The sequence below is a fragment of the Bactrocera neohumeralis genome, chromosome 4 (assembly GCF_024586455.1).
Source record: "Bactrocera neohumeralis isolate Rockhampton chromosome 4, APGP_CSIRO_Bneo_wtdbg2-racon-allhic-juicebox.fasta_v2, whole genome shotgun sequence".
In the NCBI taxonomy this organism is placed as follows: Eukaryota; Metazoa; Arthropoda; class Insecta; order Diptera; family Tephritidae; genus Bactrocera; species Bactrocera neohumeralis.
In genome coordinates, this window is record NC_065921.1 from 5,579,350 (window position 1) to 5,595,216 (window position 15,867).

At 40.1% G+C, this 15,867-nt stretch overlaps 1 protein-coding gene across 2 annotated transcripts in view; it reads left to right on the plus strand.

Annotated features, from left to right (window-relative positions):
• LOC126757654 (tyrosine-protein kinase RYK) overlaps window positions 1-15,867 on the plus strand; it is a 122,905-nt gene that overhangs the window by 57,284 nt on the left and 49,754 nt on the right. The window lies entirely within an intron of this gene.

The window sequence follows — 15,867 nt, forward strand, 5'->3', positions numbered from 1 at the left end:
GTTCGCGAATTTGGCATACGAAGGCAATGAAAAGAAATAAAACATAAAAATTATCGAAGTGCTCTAGAATTTTCGATAAGTTCTTCTTTTGACTAGCAATCCTCCATCAAGTGTCAATTCTGCGTCCACTTCTTTCGAAAAGTAGAGAGTCACGTGCTGATAATGCTCCAATACACACAGCAGCAAATTTATGCTGACCATACTTCACTTTAGCTTCCGTTACTTCGATACAACTTATCTCACAGAACTGGATATTGTTCTCAGCAACATATGCCAATGTATAAATTTTACGTTTATTCTTGGTTTATTTTCGAAATCTCATACGTAACATTTCTCTAAATCGCTGCAATTATGTTACTGGGCCCTGCTGCACCGGAAAGATGTTCGATAGACGACACGAAGTAAACACAAGTATAAATGTAATCGCTGACTACCCAGCTGCCTGTCTTTTTCTGTTTATATATGAGAATGTATGTGTATTTGAGTATGAACTGTGTCTCACACGTAGCAGCAAAGACAAAGACAGCAATTTGCATAAAGTTGCAGCAGATAATTAGTGCCATTAACTCACTTTAGTTGCAAACTAACTTGGCAAAGTGCTTCTACCGACACCAACAACGCCAACAACAACAACAGTAGAAATAGCAACAACAGCGTCGCGCACAAAGCCAAGCCACAAAGGCAGCGGTGACGGTGGCAAAAAGTGCTGACTGTAGTGGTAATTGTGGCGCTCGCAGTGCCCGCTGTAAGTGTTAGAGACGGCGGCGGGGAATGCAAATAGCAAGTAGCAAGTGCTGGGAAGCACTGAAACAAAAATGGGACGAATGCGAGCCTAAAACGTGGGCAGGAATAGCAGTGAGTGGCATAGATGAGCCAGGATAGTACTTGCTAAGTTTGGTTAGCAGGCATTTTTAAAACCCAATGCATGTACTTCTTAAGTGTGCTTCTTAACTAATTTCCGGAGAGCTGAAAATTGAATGTCTTTAAAGAAAATATTCCAACCGCCCATTGAGTTTGAGCGCGAATTTTGGGTAGTCGAAAAAGTCTTTTCGTATTTCTAATCAAACTTCAACTTATTTCTTTTATATTTATAATGAACCTTACTGAATCAACTTTTCTGCTAGCTGCTTTTCATCAGTATAAAACTTTTCTGGTTTCTCGACGAAAAACTGCAAGAAGTAACTTTCACAGACTTCTCTTGTAACCAACTTTACTCCATTAAGGGAGTTTTGCATTGACCGAAACAAATAGTAGTCCGATGGTGCAATGTCAGGGCTATATGAAGGATGCATTAAAACTTCCAAGCCAAGCTCTCCCAGTTTTTGCCCAGTCATCAAAGATGTGTGTGGTATAGCGTTGTCCTGATGGAAGGCGAAGCCCTTTCTGTTGATCAGTTCTGGACGTTTTTTTCGATTACTTGCTTTAATCTCATCATTTGTTGACAGTAAAATATAAGATCAATCGTTCGACCAGGCTGGAGCACCTCATAGTGTATGAGTCCTTTCCAATTTCATCAAACACTCAGCATAATCTTTCGAGACGTCAATCTAGGTTTTGCAACCATTTGTTGAGCTTCACCACGCTTGGACCATGATCTTTTTCGCACATTATTGTCGTATTTGATTCACTTTTCGTCTCCTTTTACCATTCGCTTCAGAAATGGTTCAATTTCATTTCGTTTCAGCGAAGAATCGCAGATGTTAATTCGGTCCGCAAAATTTTTCACAGACAATTCATGCGGTACCCAAGCATCGAGCTTCTTTTTGCAGCCAGCCTTTTTTAAATGGCTCAAAACCGTTTGATGATGAATTTTAAGTTCCTTAGCGATGTCATGGCTGCTTATGTGACAGTCCTAGTCAATCTTTTCCGTTATCTCATCGACTTTTTCGACGATAGGTCGATCAGAGGGAGGTGCATCTTTCACATCCAAATTTCCAGCACAGAAGCGAGTGAACCATTATTGTGCTACACGAACTGATACAGCATCGTCTCCGTAAACTTCACAAATTTCATTGGTGGCTCCTTCCCGTTTTTTATACAAAAAATTAAAAATATAGCGAATTTCTTCATTATTTTCATTAATTTTTGAACAGCTGTAACTTTTTCTCGACTTCCTCGAATTAATTTTTTTTGTTGTTTGAAGCTTGAGATCTCACCTATCCAACACTATATGGTATTTCACCATGTGATTGGTAGCGTTGGAGATATAAGACTGCAACGGCATCTATTGACAAAATACGAAAATACTTTTTCGACTACCCAATATTTGAGACCAGCGACAAGAAGTAAAAGTGGAAAGCGACTTTTCTCTTCATACTAGATTAAGTTTTACTCCAACTTCACATTTTGGCTTCAATCCAAAAAATTAAGTAAATAGAAATCATTGCAGAAAATCATAAAATCACACGTTGACCTTAGAAGAATATAACCGCAAATTACCGTCTCACTAACACACCCCGGGCATAATAAGTTAGGCGAGCGTATTTGAATAGAATGTAACTAATTTGAGGCAAGTGGGTAAGGTAAAGTGGTGGCGGTGTAGAATCTTATATTTTTAAATTGTAACCACTCCTTTTAGCTTCCTTTCGTCGCTGTGTGTGGTGGTGCACTCTCAATTATCAAAGCAGGTTGCAGGTTGCATGTTGCACGTTGGCAACTTGCGCAGATAGGAGCAGCAGATGTGCTGGAGGGATTAAGAATTACAAGTACGCCATGTGACCTAAAAAGCAACTGCGCCACAAAGGAAGGGAAGCGCAAGACGCAAGTGAAGAGAGAATGCCAGAAGCAACAATCAGGCAAGAATAAGTGGAAAGTGGGAAGATGAAAACGAAGCAGCACGAATTAAAGTTGTTAAATTAGTGAAATGTAGGAGTCACCAGGGAGTCACCACCTAATAATCGCTTGTCCGCCCACCAAAATAGCTGCTGCTGATACCCACACGCTAAACTTTAACTGCACGTAGCGAGCGCGTGCCAGGTGGCATGGCCGGCAAAGACAATAGAGCGACAGAAATTGCGCATTGCACAGCAGCGGGTGGGGAGCGGCAGAAAATGGCTGCAACTTGCGACACGGCGCAATGCAGCGTAAAACTGTGCGGTGCGCAATGAACGTGGAGGCGTCTCCAGCAGCTACGCATGCACGGCAGATTCTGAAGATTTGCGCCGCTGCTCCTGTCACTTCCTCTTGTTTTAGCGGTCCGCACAGGTATACTGCTCGTACTACATTAAAAATGTTTTCTTAATTCACTTTATTTCCCCATCAATGCTGCAGTTCGCCGTCCCAAAGCCCGTGGGTGTTGCAGCAACTGCGCGGAGACTGCGTGCCACCAGAGAGCGGGCAGCTTTGAAAGATTAAACGTTCTGCGAAGAGTTAAGTTAAATCGCAAGCTGTAAAGGAAATCGAGCAAATGCAAGAAACTCGTTGGCAGATCCGGGTTATCGCAACATCGCTTGTAAATAAATAATTATAAGAAAATCGTCGAAAAACTGTTTACCTTCTACGACGTGCAACGAATACATCTATATATGCCAAGCGCACATAAAAGTCATACACAGTAAACAACATGCAACATGCATCGCCCAGTGGTCCCCGCAAGGCCACACAAAGCCAGCGTTACGATCAACGCATCGCCGAAGCTGGTTTATTCCGCTTCACTGATTCGCACTCCTACAGCATCTTCGCATGTGGATGTGTATGTGTATACACACACACACGTGCACTTGTCTTTCGCTCAAAGCAAATTCGTTTAAGCAATGCCAAATGAAAATTCGTTCTCATTTCTCAGTTCACTTTCTTGCGCAGACCTCGAACGATTTCGCATCCTGCCTCAGTTGCCCATATCAAGTTGATTGGCAATGTCCACAGTCAGAGAAATGCTCCACGAGTGCAGCATACATCCGATATTCAAGTGCAACGCCAGTTTATGCATTTGCCGCATGAGCGAATCGCCAAAGAAACGCAACGCAACGCAACGCAAAGGAAAGCACTGCAAACGTAATGTGTGCAAAGAGAGCATGCAAACAGCAACAAAAATATGGCGCTTAATAAGAGCAACAGCAACAGTTCACTGAAATTAAGTTAAGTAGAGCTTGGTGAGTTCAGTACAGTTCAGTTCCGTTTAGGTTCAGTTCATCCTCACACAGTGGTAGTTGCAACAGCTTGGCGACTTTTGATGTTGAAAATGCGCATGCACAGTGGGTTAACTCAGCACATTTGTCGAAAATAATATAATATATTTATGTATGCAATATCAGAAAGAAAGCTGCTAAAATGATTACAACTGTAAGCTCGACTATATAAAAACGATGGTCGATCTCAAATTAGTTAAATTTTCCTCTTTCTCCAAGACTTGATTTTGAGTCAGCATTTGGCTTGTCATTATGGTGTCATTTGGCAGTATCAGCTGTTCTGTTGACGTCACTTTAGCGACTTCTTAGAAAATACGATTGACATGTTGCCACTCGCCATTCTGCTTGAGTGTGTTAAGCTTTCTTAAACTTGTACTCAGTTTAGTTCAATAACAATTATTTGACATTTTACCACCTATAAACTCTCCTAGTGACTAAGGCCCAAATTATATTTATTTCCTCTATCCCAAAACCTCGAATAATATTTCTCTTTAGTAAGGTTTATCATTTCATCATGGAAAGATATACGATCCAATAACGAGTCAAAATTATTAAAATTTACTACCGAAATTCGGAGTCAGTGGCCTCAACTTTAAGAGCGCTACGTTCAATTTATGGTCGTCATAATCGTCCTGTTAGATCCAGAATTGATCGTCTAGTGGAAACATTTTAATCCACAGACACAGTACAAAACGTTCCCATGTCAGTGAGATAAAGAAGTGCGCGTAGTGTCGGGAATATTGCTGCCTCTAGCTTTGAAGATGACCCAAATCAGTCTCTCACACGGCGTTCTCAAGCGTTTGGCATCTCTGTGACGTCGTTGTGGCGAATTTTGCGAAAATATCTTAGCCTACATCCTTACAAGATCAAGTTGGCGCCAGAACTGAAGCCGCTTGACCACCAGAATCGCCGTATATTCGTGAATCGGGCTGAGCAACAACCTGAAAATGATCCGGATTTTCATCGAACAATTATCTTTACGGATGAGGCTTATTTCTGGCTGAATGGCTTCATCAATAAGCAAAATAAATGTTATTGGTCAGGCAGCAATCTACACGTACTCAATGAGTCCCCATTGCATCCCGAAAAAATTACGGTTAGGTGCGGTTTAAGAGTCGGCGGCGTCAATGGAAACGGCTCGTTTCTGTTCTGTGAATGGAAAACGCTACCGCTCAATGATAATCAAATATTTTTGGTCCGAATTGGATGATATGGACTTGGACAATATGGGGTTCCAACAGGACGGTACCAGAAGCCACACAGCGAATGTCACAATCGATTTATTGAAAAGCAAGTTTGGTGAACGTGTTATCTCACGAAATTGCCCAGTCAATTGGCCTCCTCGGTCGTGTGATTTGACACCGTTAGACTATTTCCTATGGGGTTACGTCAAGTTTAGGGTCTATGCCAACAATCCAGCAACGATTGATGAATTTCGGACGAATATGAAACGTGAAATTGCAGCATTATCGGCCGATTTTTGCTTGAAAGCCGTCGAAAATTGGGTTCAGCGTAGTAGCCATGAAAAAGAAATCGACCTCTATACATAATGGTATGGAATGTACTTTCACAGGAATAAAGAATTTCATTGATATCCCAAAACGTTTTTATTGTATTTAAAAAAAGTAGCGCTCTTACTGAAAACCCCATTACATTTGGAGATTGGAGTCCTGCCTTGGACAATGATCTATGCCCAATTTCGTGAAGATATCTTGTTAAATGAGAAAAGATGTAAGAACTTTGTTTTGATCGTTCAGTTTGTATGGCAGCCACATGCTATTGAGATCCGATATCGGCGGTTCCAACAAATGAGCACCTTCAACTACTAAGGGACTATTTTACGTATGTACAGATGGAGAGCCGAACAGACAGACGTACATGACTAAATCCACTAAACTCGTCACGATGTTCGATTATATGTATTTATAGGGTATTCGACGTTTTCTTGTGTTTCCTACTTGCCAAAGACTTATAAACACAGAAGAAACCATACAAGATGTCTCTATTTTGTTGAATATTTTTTCTATTTCATGAAGTTCGTTATACGCAACCACATACAGCCGAATGACGGAGAGGGACACGCTTAAATTTGTTTGATTCCACAGTATACGCACAGCATTCGCACAGCACAGCAAAGCATGGATCAACACAGCCCGGAACAGTAGAGCCTATGCGTTTGACTCTCCTGTCATCTGTGTTGTTATTATTGTTGTCGACGTTTAAATGAAACCTTTTTATATTTAATTTAACATTTTTCCGTTTACAACTTTTTTCTGAGCTTTTATTTCATTTACTTAAATTTGTACGGCTGTGCAAAGCACACACACACAACAGTTGGATGCGAAGCGACGATGAACGGGAAGGCAGCAAAGAGAGCTTCAATTCGAAGAAGGAGGTCTTCGTGAGGCTGGTTGGTGGGTAGAGAGTAGCTGAAGGCTGGCAAGCAGCCTGTTGATGTGCCTGATATATGCCTGCTTGTTAGCGCCACACAGTTACTTATGCCAACAACAAGTGTACTATATTCCTTTGTATAGACTCGCTTACTTCGTTTCTAGGACACTTGGCTTGGCTTGGCTTGTGGAAAGAAAGCAATGCGGAAGGCTAACGCCAGGACGAGCGTTGAAGGGCGAATGCGAGCGCTGAAACGAGGCGCGGAGGAAACGGTTGTGGGTGCGGTTTTTGCACGCTTGCGTGAGTTGTTGCTTTTGCTGTGTGAATGCTTGACTGCTTCATTTAAATTAATAATCAAAGGAATTGAAGAAAATTTGCTGGCAAATAATTTTTCTTTACTTCGTTAGCATTTAACAAGCATGAACGTATGTATGTATATATATTTTATTATATAAGATATACTTACATATATACATATTTATATCCGTTGTTATGTGGTTGATTGTGTGCGCATGCAATTTACTGGCTGTGCGCTTGAGCGTCCTTCATTAACGCTTTCTACACAATTAAAGGCAGGAAAGCGGTTGGCGGGGCAGCGGCGAGTATCGGTAAAAAGCGCACTCACGCAAAGGTCAAACGAAGGCAATTAAGCGAAATTCGCGAGTCAGCCAGTTATTGAATAAAAATAGGTGGTTCGCTTTAAAAGCGGTGAGACGTGCGGCTGATTTAAAGCACGAGCAAATACAAAGCACACACACACACACAAAATGCAAATGGAATCGTGTGTTTGCGAGTAAATGCAATTATATAGAAACATATGCATTTGTCTGTATGTGGAGTACGTATCTATATGTAATTAAAGCGGCATGCCACAGACGACTAGTTGGCATATTTCGCATAACCGCACACGCACACAAACATATAAACACTCACCCCACTCGCCCACACACCCACACACCCACTCGGCAGCGAGCCTTTGAAAGCTGCGCGCCGAACGAGGCCACAACGCAATTGGCTGGCACGGCGTGGCATGCCGGCGGCGATGACTGCAACAGCGTCGTTGGTGTGCGGCGGGAAGCCACACTTATTGGCTCCAACGTGAAACAGTTCACAAGTGGCTAATAACACTTGGACTTGAACGCTCATAACGGCAGCCAACAGCACTGACGAAAAGTGTGATGCGGTGCTTCTCACCAGCCATGCTTGATACCCCTTAATCAGCCTACACCCGTTTACTCATGGCGCATTTTAAGCTGCATTTGGTTGCCTTGTGGCCTCAGCTGTGGCAACAGCGACATGGCAAATAGAACACATGACTGTCGCGAATTGACTCACAAGCTTACGCAGCGCTTAAATCGGAAAGATTGGCAGAATGGTTGCATGCACTGAGAAAAGTATTTGGTGGGGTTATAAAAGATATATATATCTAGTTACTAAACGTTAACTGGTTCATGAGTGTCTAGTGTAATATCTCGGAATGTATGGTCAACAAGCAAGAACGTTGTTGGAGACTACATCGACACCAGCGCTTAACTACAATAGCAGTCTAGGTCTCAAGAGCATCACCAATTCTTAATTTGCAGACAATCTTTACGGATAACCAACGGACCTCTTAGTGATCTCCTTCCAGTGAGCTTCCTAAGCCTCACACATAATCTTCACAAAGCTTAAACTTTCTGCACTACTATCAAAAACAAACCCACTGGAGGACTTGTAGAGATCAATACTAGTACTCCGCTTTAATGGACCACACTGTGAGTGCAGTGAAATATGTCGAAATATTTGGTCATCGAGCACCACTTTGATGTTTCGTTTAGGAGGCTTCTTAGATTTATGCCTGGGTTCATAAAAAGTTCCAAAAGCATTGTTGGACATTATATCGACATGAGCCTTTAATTACAATAACAGTCTAGGTTTCAAGAACATCACCAGTTCCAAATTTGTAGACAAACTTTACAGATACTTCCCCCACCTCTTAGTGATCTTCCTAAACGCCACCCGTAATCTCTCATCGTGCTTCACCATGCTTAAACTTTCTGCACCACCAACAAAAACAGACCCACTGGAGTCCTTGTAGAGATCAATACTAGTACTCTACTTTCATGGACCACTCTCTGAGCGCACCACTAGGCGACGATAATCCGTTAGCTATACAACTCAGAGGGCCTTGATGTGCCTGGTGCATGTATTTCTGTGTTTCTGTGATGGAGCACACTTGTTTGTGAACCTCCATTTCAGTTTATTTGCGTTCGAGTTCTCAGTCTCATCAGCGGGGTTGGCTTTTATCCGCTTTGATTTTTGCAAAAACGCAAATAACGACGAGCAAAGTGAATTCAATGGAGTGTACAAACAAATACACACCCGTAATCCTCTTCTACGCCTACACAGCGGCATTGGGGAAAGGCGCTCAGTTGAACATACACTGGCTGAAATGGTAGACAAAGAGCTACAATGAGGCACCAGATCACACGCACCGCAGCCGCAATCGATGGAAAAAGTAGCAAGCGAAAAACAAAAAACTTTAGAGGCCTTCCATTAAGTAAATGTAGGAAAATCAGCACTCTTTGGGGCAAACAAGGATTTTGAGTATGTTTCGGTGTAAATCGACATCCCTAAATCCGTACGGCAACTGACGGACTCACACTGCCCGGACAAAGTACTCGCCAATAGTGTGGCCACCAAAGCCGCTCAGCGTCCATTTCAACACCAGTTCAACATGCGTTTGCAGCGCTCCACACTCGCAGCGCCATGGATATGGCTAACGACATGAGGCATGAGGCTGAGCTCTCATTTCACTTTTGTCTTGACATACAAGCTGGTGTGCTGTATTCGCGTATACGATTTGCCCCTTTCATTGCGTTTTTTCATACTTTACTTTTTATTTTAATGTTTTCTTTATTTTATTTTGTATGTATTCCCCGCTGCAAATGCTTTTCCTCTGTAGCACGTAATTGGATTTAAAATTGTTTCGAAATCATTCGACGTCGAAACCGTCGAATCGACTGCTTGCTCGACTGGTTGGTTGAATTCTCGCGCAGTTGTTCTGCGCTTTCGGCTCTTTTATTTCATTTTTTGATACATTTTTCGTTGCGTCCGAATGCAGCGCGCTCCATTCACGACGCCACATTTTTGGTATCTTCCGCATAGCGCAACAAATTTTTCAATTTTTTATCGCGCATTTTAGAAAACGCTATTGAAATCTGAAATAGGATTAAAACAGTTTTGCGGGATTTGAACGCACTTTTGTAGACTTTATTCCTCTCATAAATTTAATAAAATATACGCACATATATTTTTCAAACCTAACTGTATTAGAAACTGGAATAAAAATATTTGTTGTAGGAAGGTTATTTATTTAAAAGCTATTTTTCCATTATTTATAAACTCAACAAATCATAAGCCTTTTATTTGCTCTCCAATAATATTGATTTAATATATAAATTTTACAATTTTCAAGTTTTGTTTTCCAATAAGCAATGTCTAGCCACTTAATGTAGTCCGTGCTGTTGGAAAACGCAAAATATTGATTATGAATAATACAGTACAATAAGCACTTGTGTTTTACAGGTTGACCAGTATATGTGTTAAAACGGATAAAAGTTCACGCGTGGGACCTTTAAGATCATACTTGGCTTTAATAGTCATGGATTTTAGAAATTAGAAGAAAAGACGTTGCAGCCATCGAACCATTTGGTGTTTTGAAACATTTCCATAGGTGTCAAATCTGATTTTAGTTCCATTTGTTGTCATTATTGGTTTTATGTGTAATCTGATCTCTTGATATCAAGGCCAAAGACCAGACTCTAAAGGGCTCTGATCATTCCCGTCGTGCTAAGTATACTAATAGTGCGGAGGCGTGGACAATAACATCATCTGATGGGTTGGCCTTGGGAGTGATGGAGACAACAGTTTACAGAAGATTTATGGTCCTTGAGCTGTACGAGAAATATGGCGAAATTTACATTTTGGTTAGTCGAAAAAGTCTTTTCGTATTTTGTCAATAGATGTCGTTGCAGTCGTATATCCCCAGTGCTGCCAATCACATTGTGTCATAGTGATAGATAGTGTTCGAAACGTGAGATTCTAAGCTTCATTTAACCAAAAAAAATTAAATTCGAAGAAGATGAAAAAAAGTTACAGTTGTTCATAAATGAGGGAAAATAATGAAGAAATTCGATATATTTTGAAATTTTGTATAAAAAAGGAATGTATTAAAATTCATTATAAATATAAAAAAAAATAAGTTGAAGTTTGATTAGAAATGCGAAAAGACTTTTCCGACTATCCAATATTTCAGCGAATCAAGAGACAACGCCTGCGCTAGCTGAGTCATGTTGTCCGGTTGCAAGGCTCCAACTCTGAAGGTTTTCGATTGAGTACTCGCTGGAGGTAAAGGAAGACCCCCACTTCGATAAAGGGATCAGGTGGAGAAAGACCTTTCTGCACTTGAATCTCGAATGAGAGTCAAACAACGAAAAGAAGAAACGACTGGCGCTCTGTTGTTAACTCGGCTATAACTGCGTTAGCAGCCAGTAAATAAGAAGAATAATTCTTCAGTTTTCGATATATCGATCTAAAATTTTGCACATCTGCTAATTTGTTAGAACCGCTGTTAGCGGACCACTATTGGATCGATTAAAACCAGTAAAGTTATATGATAATATATCTTAAAATTGGTTAAATCGGTACACTATACCACATATAGTACCTGCCAGGCAAAAAATCAAGTTCTTGCATTAAATTTTTTTATTTATGAAGCGTATTTCGCGTCTACACTACCGAAGTTAACGTTTTTTCTTGTTTTAGTATACATAGGACTTTCGGAGCCTCAATATCGTAGCTTTGCTTTCAATAGTTGTCATTTGAGAATATAAACAAAATTATGCGATATATTTGCAAGCATATTATATCAAAGTGGCAGTACGTTAAACAGTCTTAGACCAGCGTCCGCCCACATGGCTTAAAGGCTACGAAATCTAAGAAGTAGGATTCCTGCCAAACTTGCCATTCCAGAAACGTAGTTGCGCAGTCAAGCAGCCGGAATGGAGTGGCAATAGATGTAGTGTCAACTACACAAGTCAAAGAACCTTGTTGACTGTCTTTCGGCTGTACAACAGCACAAACGAGTTGGTCGTCTCTCGTCTAAGCGTCCAACCCACCACTTACTACCACATCCCAGAAGAACTCTGCTGCTGCTGCTAGTGTGAGCTATGTTGTACACCAAACCCGAATATCCTGTCTGTCTTCTAGTCGTTGTCGTTGTCGTCTTCTTGTGTCTTCTCGTTATCTTTGTCTATGTCGCCGTTTGAAAGACGCTTTTGTCAATTGCGAATAGCGAATGGATTAGCAATGATCCCAATGAGTGAATAATGCAGCAAAGAAATTTAATTTCACGTCTTTTACTTTTAAGTGCACTACTCCAAAGACAACACAGCCAACGCACCGGCTCCCCAAACGCTCGCAACCATTTTCGTTCGCTACAAAGCGACAAAGACGCGACGCCTCCACCGAACCACGATGCGCACACAGAGCGCCGTCAAGCAAGTCACCCAAGCAGCAGATGGACGGGCGACGGACGAGTAAATATTGGAATTGAACATTGTTTGTTGTTTGTATGTCTGAGTACAAGCACACACGCTCGCGCAATTTTCTTTCCATTTCACCCGCCGCTGCACCCCGGCAGCAAGAGCAGAATGTCGCACATCAAAAAGACACTTAAATGTTAGCAGCATCTGACAAAGACGCAAAATGAGTTTTCTAAGCAGTTTTCATTTAGAAGATATTGCGAGCATTTGACATCAACGCATTCGCCGGCATTCATTATGCTCCCTAACTCACACAACTCCTCTCTCTCTCTCCCTGTCGGCTCGATTGACGCTTTGATGCTTTCATGCTCGGCTGCGTGCGTAGTGCACTCCTACTTGGTGGTGGGAAGAGCGGAGCCGTTGTGGATGAGCTGTTGCAAACAATCACTGGCAGACCTTCACTTTTAACACTTCGTATCCGCGGCCAATTTTATGGCGGTTAAGTGTACTTTAAGCATAGTTTAAATAGCTAATAAAATGACAGCTACGCAAATGCAACCCTACATCGGGGTCGAAGCAACTAAGGGGAAGACGCTGAATTGGATTCAAATGATGCGAATGGATTTAAGTTGGCTGTAATCGTTGAATGAGGAGTAATAAATGCGAATAAGACGCTACAATTCGTAATGTCTCAATCAAAATTAAGTTTGTTACGTCAAAAGTCTCTGCTTTGGGGCAATTGTTAGTGTACATTTTGGATAGCTCGCCAAATTAGTTGACTGATGATGACATTCTAATGTTCAAATGTCAAAGTGTGGCTACATTGTTTGAAGACTTATTTCTACAAAATGTAAATATATATATATATATGTATACGGATATTCGAAGATTTACTTTCAAATATTTGTACATATTAGAGCTACATCTCAAATTTTATTGGACGGAATCTACAGGCCACTATTTCAACCATATTCATGAAATAATCTTCTAAGTTAATTGTTTATTTTTTAAAAGGATTTCTATGCTATCAATAAGTAAAAAAAGTTTGCATTTACTGAGTTTAACGTATTAGTCGCTTTGAAGATCTTTGTATTCTAAAAAGGAAAAGTATTTTGCATAAAAATTATCTCAAATTCAAAAATTATTACTTCGAATACAGGTAATGATCAAAAAATTAGTAAAAACTTTGATATTTACTAAAAGGCGGCAACCCAAAAATAATATTTTTTTTTTTGAAAAAGTTTACGCTTCAGAGTTTCTGAAAAAATCGATATTATTATCAAAACCCTTATTCCTTTAATCATTGTCTGACAAATACCTTTATCTAAGAAATTATTATGATATTTTCAAGTCGTTCGCTCCAGGAAGGTAACATAGGTAGACAGGAGTGCTGCCACCTAGAGCTCTATTTCGCGCTAGATACACCATTTTGATGCATAATCATAAGACTATATACACGTAGTCTTGTTATCTCATTTCATCGTTGCGGTTAAACGAATTATGTGACCAAACTACTTTGAACTCAAACTTATTGATACTATTTATATTTATTAGGCCAGCCATTCAAGGGTTGTTGCCGGATGGGGTCCAAGTATTCTGCGTCGGGTTTGTGTTAGCATTGGGCATTTACAGTTTCCGTGTTCTCCTATAACTTGCAGCTTTGGCAAATATTGCTATAAGGCAGACCCATATCAAGTCCATACTCGGAGCTACTGCCTTGCTTGGATGGCTGTAAAGAAACTCCTGACCTGGCCAACTTAATTCTGTCACTGTAATGCTAAGTATTTATATTATAATCTAGTACTTCTGCTTTTAAGATGCTGGCTGATTTTCGTAGCCAAATAGAGAAAGATAGAAGATTGTTCCAATGAAGTATTCCTCCCGACTCTGTAAGCTATTTTTCTATAAAAATCACATTTAAATCTTTGGAAGCCGATTACACTAAGCACAAAAATTCCTACAAATACGTATATCTCCGAAACTTTTTTCCGGATAGGCTTCAAGCTTTCGTAGAATATTTTCAATATTTTTTGAAACTCAAAAGTGGATATAACCTTTTAATAAGAGGTACTTTATACTTGTAATTAGGCTGTCTGTCTTGTGTAGGTAAGCAATCCATAAGCTAAGATTTTATCAAGATTGTTACCTTACAAAGGTCTTTTCTCTATTAGTAGTCGTAATTTACTAATTTGAAAATATCTATCTTATAGGAAAATACCGATTCTGTCTCACAAAATCCAGAAGAAAATTAAGTTCTTGACCAAAAGCGTAAAGCCTTTCCGTTATTTCATAAGAGAAACACCTTCCCTGCGCTAAAAATTTAAGCTGACTTCTTGAGTTCCGTTGTCGCTAGGAACGCACAACTGATAACGGAACGAGACACAAGGCGTAAGAGGTTCACGCCAATTCAAGATACGGTTTGTGTGAAAATTAGATGTTTTTTAGACATTTTTACAAAAAAATTACAATTTCGCGACATTTTTTTTTTCAAATAGTTGTAATCGAAAAAAATCCTTCGTCCAAGTCTTTAAAAATATTATCTCAAAGATCTGTGTGAAATTTCATGAAGACCGGTTGAGAATGAGAAGTTCTCGAGAAATCTTGCCATCTGATTTCAAAAAACACAGTTTCGAGAAAAACACGTTTAAAGCTATCCTCGAGCGCACAAGTTCTCAAGACTGTATTTCCGAAACTATTACTCGGGTCAACCTGAAAATTTTTGACCATATTCAAGAGGAATTGTAGGATTTAATAAGACAATAAAAAAATCGATTTTTTGAAACCCCTGAACCAGTGTAACCCCTTAAGAAACCGAGTGTAATATCAAAATACATTTCGTACTAGGTTCATTTGGACAATGTTGATGTCGACATAATCACTCCACCAAAGCTCTATAATTAGTCCCTCCCATACAAGAGGCTATTTTCTTATTGCACAAACGATTTTTAGAATAAATATAACTCTCTCACTAATTTTATAGCTCCAACTGGTAATAGTTCTTGTTACAATTACAAAAATTACCATTTCCGTTGAAATATTTATCAAACGGCTTTGAATCGCCCGATAAAATAGGCAATAAACACACCTTTTAAAAGTAATTGTGGGTCCCGCAATGTGGTCAAAGGTGCACAATTCAAAATAGGAACTGATAAGTGACCGCAATACTAAATGTTCGCAATCACCTCGAAGTGAAAGCTAAAAGGGGAGGAACAAAGAAATCAGGCTATTCACACAACTAAACTTTTAATATCAAAAGCTTTACATTTGGCTAGAAAAATGCGTGCAGCTATGATTCTGTGTGTATGTGTGTGTGTGTGGCAGCGGTATATCCCTTTCATATTTTACACATGCAAGGCAATTTATTTCCATTTTCCCCTCACTTTGAAGTGAAATCGCATTTATATAACTACAAATGGGAATACACGCCCTGCGCACACACGTACTTATGCATAGGTGTATGTGTATGTATGAGCATGCAATTGAGAGGCTTTTGAGAAGAAATCGTTGCTTGAATAGAGTCATTCATACAATTGGCATAAAAAAGTGAAAAGGCAGAAATAAACAGTAAAGCGCTAGACAAGCAGAGAATAAAAAGTGGCGAGAAAAAACTCCCCCCATGCCTAGCCAAAAGGTGCGTGAAAGTGCCGCATACTTTTTTTCACATGTATCCCATACAACGCTGCCCGCTTCCTTCACAAATAGAGCCACTACTAGACTAATAATAAATTGCAAAGTGTTTTCACCCCTCGACAAAGCGATACTGTCGCTGCAGCTAAGCGAGCGAGTCAATTTTCGTGTTATGCTTTTCATATAGTCCCGTTGCC